Source organism: Schistocerca gregaria, unplaced genomic scaffold, assembly GCF_023897955.1.
Source record: "Schistocerca gregaria isolate iqSchGreg1 unplaced genomic scaffold, iqSchGreg1.2 ptg000681l, whole genome shotgun sequence".
NCBI classification, from domain to species: Eukaryota; Metazoa; Arthropoda; class Insecta; order Orthoptera; family Acrididae; genus Schistocerca; species Schistocerca gregaria.
The window spans coordinates 80,001-87,500 of NW_026062062.1; the positions used below are offsets into that span (position 1 = coordinate 80,001).

The following is a 7,500-nucleotide window of genomic DNA, read 5'->3' on the forward strand; positions in this document are numbered from 1 at the left end:
AGGAGAGGTCCCGCCGACGCTCGCACCGGCCGCTACGGGCCTGGCACCCTCTACGGGCCGTGGCCTCATTCAAGTTGGACTTGGGCTCGGCGCGAGGCGTCGGGGTAGTGGACCCTCCCAAACACCACATGCCACGACAGGCGGCAGCCTGCGGGGTTCGGTGCTGGACTCTTCCCTGTTCGCTCGCCGCTACTGGGGGAATCCTTGTTAGTTTCTTTTCCTCCGCTTAGTAATATGCTTAAATTCAGCGGGTAGTCTCGCCTGCTCTGAGGTCGTTGTACGAGGTGTCGCACGCCACACCGCCAGCCGGCTGTGCACGCTACCGAGAAAGTACCGGTATGCGAACCGCCAGGCGACGGGCGCGCATCGCACGTTTAAGGAGACGCGGCCGGCCACACAGGCGACCACGACACTCCCACGTCTCCGAAGCGGGACAAACGCCGCGCGCTTCAGTATACGTAGCCGACCCTCAGCCAGACGTGGCCCGGGAACGGAATCCATGGACCGCAATGTGCGTTCGAAACGTCGATGTTCATGTGTCCTGCAGTTCACATGTCGACGCGCAATTTGCTGCGTTCTTCATCGACCCACGAGCCGAGTGATCCACCGTCCTGGGTGATCTTTTCCTTTTCAGTCTCCCACTGTCTCTTTCAAGACAGTAGCATTTGCGGGACTGAGGCGTCTGACGGCCCCTGTTCCACTATTTTTTTGTGTCCAACGGCCTCACAGCCGATGGGCGTCGTACGGCTCCACACCGGAGCGGACAGGCACTCGGGCGAACGTCATTCAAAACCGGCGCCAGGCGCCAGGTACCGCAGGCCAGCCGCTCCAGAGCTTCAGCGCTCGTACCACACAACAACAACACTTCCGCTAGTTTTGAGAGGCACGCGTGGTTCCGCACGCGGCGCACGGCCACTGCCGTACAGGTAGCGTGTTGCGCGACACGACACGCACATCGAAAGACATGCAGTCTAGTCGGTAATGATCCTTCCGCAGGTTCACCTACGGAAACCTTGTTACGACTTTTACTTCCTCTAAATGATCAAGTTTGGTCATCTTTCCGGTAGCATCGGCAACGACAGAGTCGATGCCGCGTACCAGTCCGAAGACCTCACTAAATCATTCAATCGGTAGTAGCGACGGGCGGTGTGTACAAAGGGCAGGGACGTAATCAACGCGAGCTTATGACTCGCGCTTACTGGGAATTCCTCGTTCATGGGGAACAATTGCAAGCCCCAATCCCTAGCACGAAGGAGGTTCAGCGGGTTACCCCGACCTTTCGGCCTAGGAAGACACGCTGATTCCTTCAGTGTAGCGCGCGTGCGGCCCAGAACATCTAAGGGCATCACAGACCTGTTATTGCTCAATCTCGTGCGGCTAGAAGCCGCCTGTCCCTCTAAGAAGAAAAGTAATCGCTGACAGCACGAAGGATGTCACGCGACTAGTTAGCAGGCTAGAGTCTCGTTCGTTATCGGAATTAACCAGACAAATCGCTCCACCAACTAAGAACGGCCATGCACCACCACCCACCGAATCAAGAAAGAGCTATCAATCTGTCAATCCTTCCGGTGTCCGGGCCTGGTGAGGTTTCCCGTGTTGAGTCAAATTAAGCCGCAGGCTCCACTCCTGGTGGTGCCCTTCCGTCAATTCCTTTAAGTTTCAGCTTTGCAACCATACTTCCCCCGGAACCCAAAAGCTTTGGTTTCCCGGAGGCTGCCCGCCGAGTCATCGGAGGAACTGCGGCGGATCGCTGGCTGGCATCGTTTATGGTTAGAACTAGGGCGGTATCTGATCGCCTTCGAACCTCTAACTTTCGTTCTTGATTAATGAAAACATACTTGGCAAATGCTTTCGCTTCTGTTCGTCTTGCGACGATCCAAGAATTTCACCTCTAACGTCGCAATACGAATGCCCCCGCCTGTCCCTATTAATCATTACCTCGGGTTCCGAAAACCAACAAAATAGAACCGAGGTCCTATTCCATTATTCCATGCACACAGTATTCAGGCGGGCTTGCCTGCTTTAAGCACTCTAATTTGTTCAAAGTAAACGTGCCGGCCCACCGAGACACTCAACAAAGAGCACCCTGGTAGGATTTAAACGGGGTCCGCCTCGGGACGCGAAAGCACCCCTTCGGCTCGCCCCACCGGCAGGACGTCCCACGATACATGCCAGTTAAACACCGACGGGCGGTGAACCAACAGCGTGGGACACAAATCCAACTACGAGCTTTTTAACCGCAACAACTTTAATATACGCTATTGGAGCTGGAATTACCGCGGCTGCTGGCACCAGACTTGCCCTCCAATAGATACTCGTTAAAGGATTTAAAGTGTACTCATTCCGATTACGGGGCCTCGGATGAGTCCCGTATCGTTATTTTTCGTCACTACCTCCCCGTGCCGGGAGTGGGTAATTTGCGCGCCTGCTGCCTTCCTTGGATGTGGTAGCCGTTTCTCAGGCTCCCTCTCCGGAATCGAACCCTGATTCCCCGTTACCCGTTACAACCATGGTAGGCGCAGAACCTACCATCGACAGTTGATAAGGCAGACATTTGAAAGATGCGTCGCCGGTACGAGGACCGTGCGATCAGCCCAAAGTTATTCAGAGTCACCAAGGCAAACGGACCAGACAAGCCAATCCGATTGGTTTTGATCTAATAAAAGCGTCCCTTCCATCTCTGGTCGGGACTCTGTTTGCATGTATTAGCTCTAGAATTACCACAGTTATCCAAGTAACGTGGGTACGATCTAAGGAACCATAACTGATTTAATGAGCCATTCGCGGTTTCACCTTAATGCGGCTTGTACTGAGACATGCATGGCTTAATCTTTGAGACAAGCATATGACTACTGGCAGGATCAACCAGGGAGCTGCGTCAACTAGAGCTGAGCAGCCGGCCGCCCGGGAGTGTGTCCCGGGGGCCCGCGCGAACACGCAAGCGTCCGCTCAATTATTCTGCAAACAGGAGGAGGCCGAGCTCCCCTGCACGATACACCTCGAAACCCTCTCAGGTCCCGGCGGCGCGCAGCGCCGTCCTAGGTACTTGGTCGGTTTCGAGAGAGGCGCAATCACCCGGAGTTAGGCGAGTAGACGGTTTTAGTGCAAACACCCTTGCTCCCAACTGAGCTTGCCGCTGCCGACAGAGGCCCGGGAGCGTGCTGTCGTGGCATTGCCGGCGGGAGACAACACGCGCCACCTATGGTGACCGGCAGCTCCAACGCCAGCGCCACACAAGGGCAAAGCCCCACTTGGGTGCAGAAGCGAACTCTCCCAGCACAGCGCACGCGCCAACACGTCCGCACAACTGCGATACAAACCACCTGCGAGAACCGCTGGGGCGACCGAGCAGCAGACGGCGTCGCGGCGCCGAGTGCCAGGCGGCGGCGCATCCTCAACGCACACAGTCCTCAATCAGACCAGCACACTGCAGATGTCCACCGCGCTTCGCACCGGGCTCGGCTGAACCAACTTTGGCCGCCAGGCGCCGCGTGCAGGGTGCGCCGCAGCGTAGCTGCGCCGCCTGCCGGGCCCGTCTGCTGGCGCTCCTGCCACTCGGCGCCCCCCACCAGCCGGCTGTTGCGCGTGCGCCCACGCAGCGCGCGGCCAACACGCCGGGCGGCCCCCCTTCACCGGCCGGGAACAGTCCCACCAAGCCACCGCCGCGTATCGCTTCATACCCACATGGGCCTAGTCACGTGTGTGGATGTGGCGGGTACCGCTGAAACAACCGGTTAATAGCTGTACCGATCGTCGCCATTACAGATTCACCTCCAGCGTGAACAACCGCTCAACAACGGATTTCCAGTTCATTTGCGTATCTTGGGCAGTAAACGTAGATGTCCACCTACATTTGCGAATTCAACAATTCTTGCATGCCAGGATGTCATGTGTCACGACACGCTACATCAGACCACATACACACTGCGACATGTGCAGAAGAGAACACGTGGAAGGTGGCCCGCGCACGTATGCGATGTCCCTTCCGCGATCCACTGTCAACCGGCATCTGCGGCATGTCCCAGATATGGAACGCGGTCCACCAGGGTAGCACTTTGTGTGAGGCAATACGACAAAGTCGGAATACACGCGTCACTACATCAGACGGCTCACGCTGACCTGACCTGACCTGACCTGACCTGACTCACCGCACCACCACACCCAGCGACCCAGGGTGACATACAATGCGTTCGTACGTTCCTCCCACACGCCTCTACGGCGTACCACAGTGCAACCTAGCTGTTATTGGGAGACGAGACAAGTAGCATCGAGCACAACATATGGAAATTGAGATTCGACACCGTTGGGCACAGCCAGCGTACGGTCACACGTATCACACTACTTCACTCTGTACGTAACGACCGATGATCGGTACAGCGTGTGGGTTACGCGTACGACATCAGCGGACAATGGACACAGACCATACCACGACGTACACTGAGGGCGTCGACATCTGAATGCAACTGAACAGCTGCGAGGCTCATTTAACACTCAAACGCCAGACCGACCAGCTTGAGAGGACAGAGACACAAAGAGAGGGACAGAGGGAGGGGGGGGGGGGCCGATATAGTCCTATTGCAGTACAATTGACAGTGGATAGCGGGAATATGTGGAAAGTAAGCAACACTCGCAAGACATCTACATGAGGATAACAACGACACCAGAGATTCCGAGCAGTGAACTATGTTAGGCAAAGGGACAACGTGGGTTAGGTTAAGGGACAACGTGGGTTAGGTTAAGGGACAACGTGGGTTAGGTTAAGGGACAACGTGGGTTAGGTTAAGGGACAACGTGGGTTAGGTTAAGGGACAACGTGGGTTAGGTTAAGGGACAACGTGGGTTAGGTTAAGGGACAACGTGGGTTAGGTTAAGGGACAACGTGGGTTAGGTTAAGGGACAACGTGGGTTAGGTTAAGGGACAACGTGGGTTAGGTTAAGGGACAACGTGGGTTAGGTTAAGGGACAACGTGGGTTAGGTTAAGGGACAACGTGGGTTAGGTTAAGGGACAACGTGGGTTAGGTTAAGGGACAACGTGGGTTAGGTTAAGGGACAACGTGGGTTAGGTTAAGGGACAACGTGGGTTAGGTTAAGGGACAACGTGGGTTAGGTTAAGGGGCAACTTGAGTTAGGTTAAGGGGCAACTTGAGTTAGGTTAAGGGGCAACTTGAGTTAGGTTAAGGGGCAACTTGAGTTAGGTTAAGGGGCAAATTGAGTTAGGTTAAGGGACAACTTGAGTTAGGTTAAGGGACAACTTGAGTTAGGTTAAGGGACAACTTGAGTTAGGTTAAGGGACAACTTGAGTTAGGTTAAGGGACAACTTGAGTTAGGTTAAGGGACAACTTGAGTTAGGTTAAGGGACAACTTGAGTTAGGTTAAGGGACAACTTGAGTTAGGTTAAGGGACAACTTGAGTTAGGTTAAGGGGCAACTTGAGTTAGGTTAAGGGGCAACTTGAGTTAGGTTAAGGGGCAACTTGAGTTAGGTTAAGGGGCAACTTGAGTTAGGTTAAGGGGCAACTTGAGTTAGGTTAAGGGGCAACTTGAGTTAGGTTAAGGGGCAACTTGAGTTAGGTTAAGGGGCAACTTGAGTTAGGTTAAGGGGCAACTTGAGTTAGGTTAAGGGGCAAATTGAGTTAGGTTAAGGGGCAAATTGAGTTAGGTTAAGGGGCAAATTGAGTTAGGTTAAGGGGCAAATTGAGTTAGGTTAAGGGGCAAATTGAGTTAGGTTAAGGGGCAAATTGAGTTAGGTTAAGGGGCAAATTGAGTTAGGTTAAGGGGCAAATTGAGTTAGGTTAAGGGGCAAATTGAGTTAGGTTAAGGGGCAAATTGAGTTAGGTTAAGGGGCAAATTGAGTTAGGTTAAGGGGCAAATTGAGTTAGGTTAAGGGGCAAATTGAGTTAGGTTAAGGGGCAAATTGAGTTAGGTTAAGGGGCAAATTGAGTTAGGTTAAGGGGCAAATTGAGTTAGGTTAAGGGGCAAATTGAGTTAGGTTAAGGGATAATCTGGTACAACCACAGTTAGGTTAAGCGATAATCTGGTACATCCACAGTTAGGTTAAGCGATAATCTGGTACAGCCACAGTTAGGTTAAGCGATAATCTGGTACAGCCACAGTTAGGTTAAGCGATAATCTGGTACAGCCACAGTTAGGTTAAGCGATAATCTGGTACAGCCACAGTTAGGTTAAGCGATAATCTGGTACAGCCACAGTTAGGTTAAGCGATAATCTGGTACAGCCACAGTTAGGTTAAGCGATAATCTGGTACAGCCACAGTTAGGTTAAGCGATAATCTGGTACAGCCACAGTTAGGTTAAGCGATAATCTGGTACAGCCACAGTTAGGTTAAGCGATAATCTGGTACAGCCACAGTTAGGTTAAGCGATAATCTGGTACAGCCACAGTTAGGTTAAGCGATAATCTGGTACAGCCACAGTTAGGTTAAGCGATAATCTGGTACAGCCACAGTTAGGTTAAGCGATAATCTGGTACAGCCACAGTTAGGTTAAGCGATAATCTGGTACATCCACAGTTAGGTTAAGCGATAATCTTGGTTAAATTCGGTATTGTGTGGGAAGGGGGCAGAGAGAGTGGGGGGGGGGTGGATAGTGGTGGCAGTACGCGGATGCCTGAGTCACCGTCAGATATGTCACGTCGGTGCGATGCTTGTAGCAAGAGGCTGGCGGGTCTGTGTCTCTCTCACTTCTGCAATTTTTCATGTGGTATAACACGAGGGCGGGGGGTGATATTTGGTGCCCGTCTGTGTAGGATGTGTGTTGGTGGTGTTGGTTTATCTGAGCAATGGTAGTTGTCGGAGGAGTGGGGTATTGTGCTTTTATAGGTGGACCTACTGCTCTGGTTATCATAGTGTCGACGGTGCAATGTGGCAGAGAGGATGCACTCGACATTGTCGCATTCCAGATGTTTACGTATTGTGTGTCTCCGTTGCAGGCCGAGAGTGGTGCATGTTCGAGTGTCTGGCTGACGTGCGATTCACGTTGTGTGCCCAGTCTTACAGCACGTATAGGGACATTCGCATAAATCATCTATATGTGGCCTTGCATCATTTACTAAGCAGTGCCGTGAGACGACCGAACTATTAGGAAAGTACTGATGTACCGCATAATGTTTACCTTCCACCACACGGCGAGTATCGACTCTGCCCAGCGTTGCCACCGCAGGCAGCGGTCACCGTCACCATTGTGCGGCGGAACGGAACATCTATATCCTCAGAGGAGCACTCTTTGCCGCCGGGCGTCAGGTCTCGCGGCCTGCCGGCCAGCGCCCACGACGAACTTACTGCATGTATAGGGACAGCGGGAATTTGGCATACTTGATATAACTCTTCATGAGACGCAAGATATAGGGGTGGATTGCAACTTACGACTGCGAGAAAAGTCCGCCGTTCATCCGCCGGAGTTGCGATTTCGGCGGGGCACGTACGGTCGCGGGTGGAGCACTTGGTGCGGCGTACGCACCCGGGTTGCGGCTCCTGCGCTGGAGG

The 7,500-nt window shown here is 53.2% G+C and overlaps 3 non-coding genes across 3 annotated transcripts in view; all 3 read right to left on the minus strand.

Moving 5' to 3' along the window:
- Positions 1–275, minus strand: part of LOC126318756 (large subunit ribosomal RNA) — a 4,222-nt gene extending 3,947 nt beyond the window's left edge. The window contains exon 1 of the ribosomal RNA XR_007557473.1: positions 1–275. This exon is cut by the window's left edge and continues 3,947 nt beyond it. This is a non-coding gene — a ribosomal RNA (large subunit ribosomal RNA).
- Positions 276–463: 188 nt separating this feature from the next.
- LOC126318738 (5.8S ribosomal RNA) lies at positions 464–618 on the minus strand. Its single transcript, XR_007557458.1, has one exon. It is a non-coding gene; the product is annotated as a 5.8S ribosomal RNA (ribosomal RNA).
- A 361-nt stretch (positions 619–979) lies between these two features.
- LOC126318746 (small subunit ribosomal RNA) lies at positions 980–2,872 on the minus strand. Its single transcript, XR_007557464.1, has one exon. It is a non-coding gene; the product is annotated as a small subunit ribosomal RNA (ribosomal RNA).
- Positions 2,873–7,500: the final 4,628 nt, after the last annotated feature.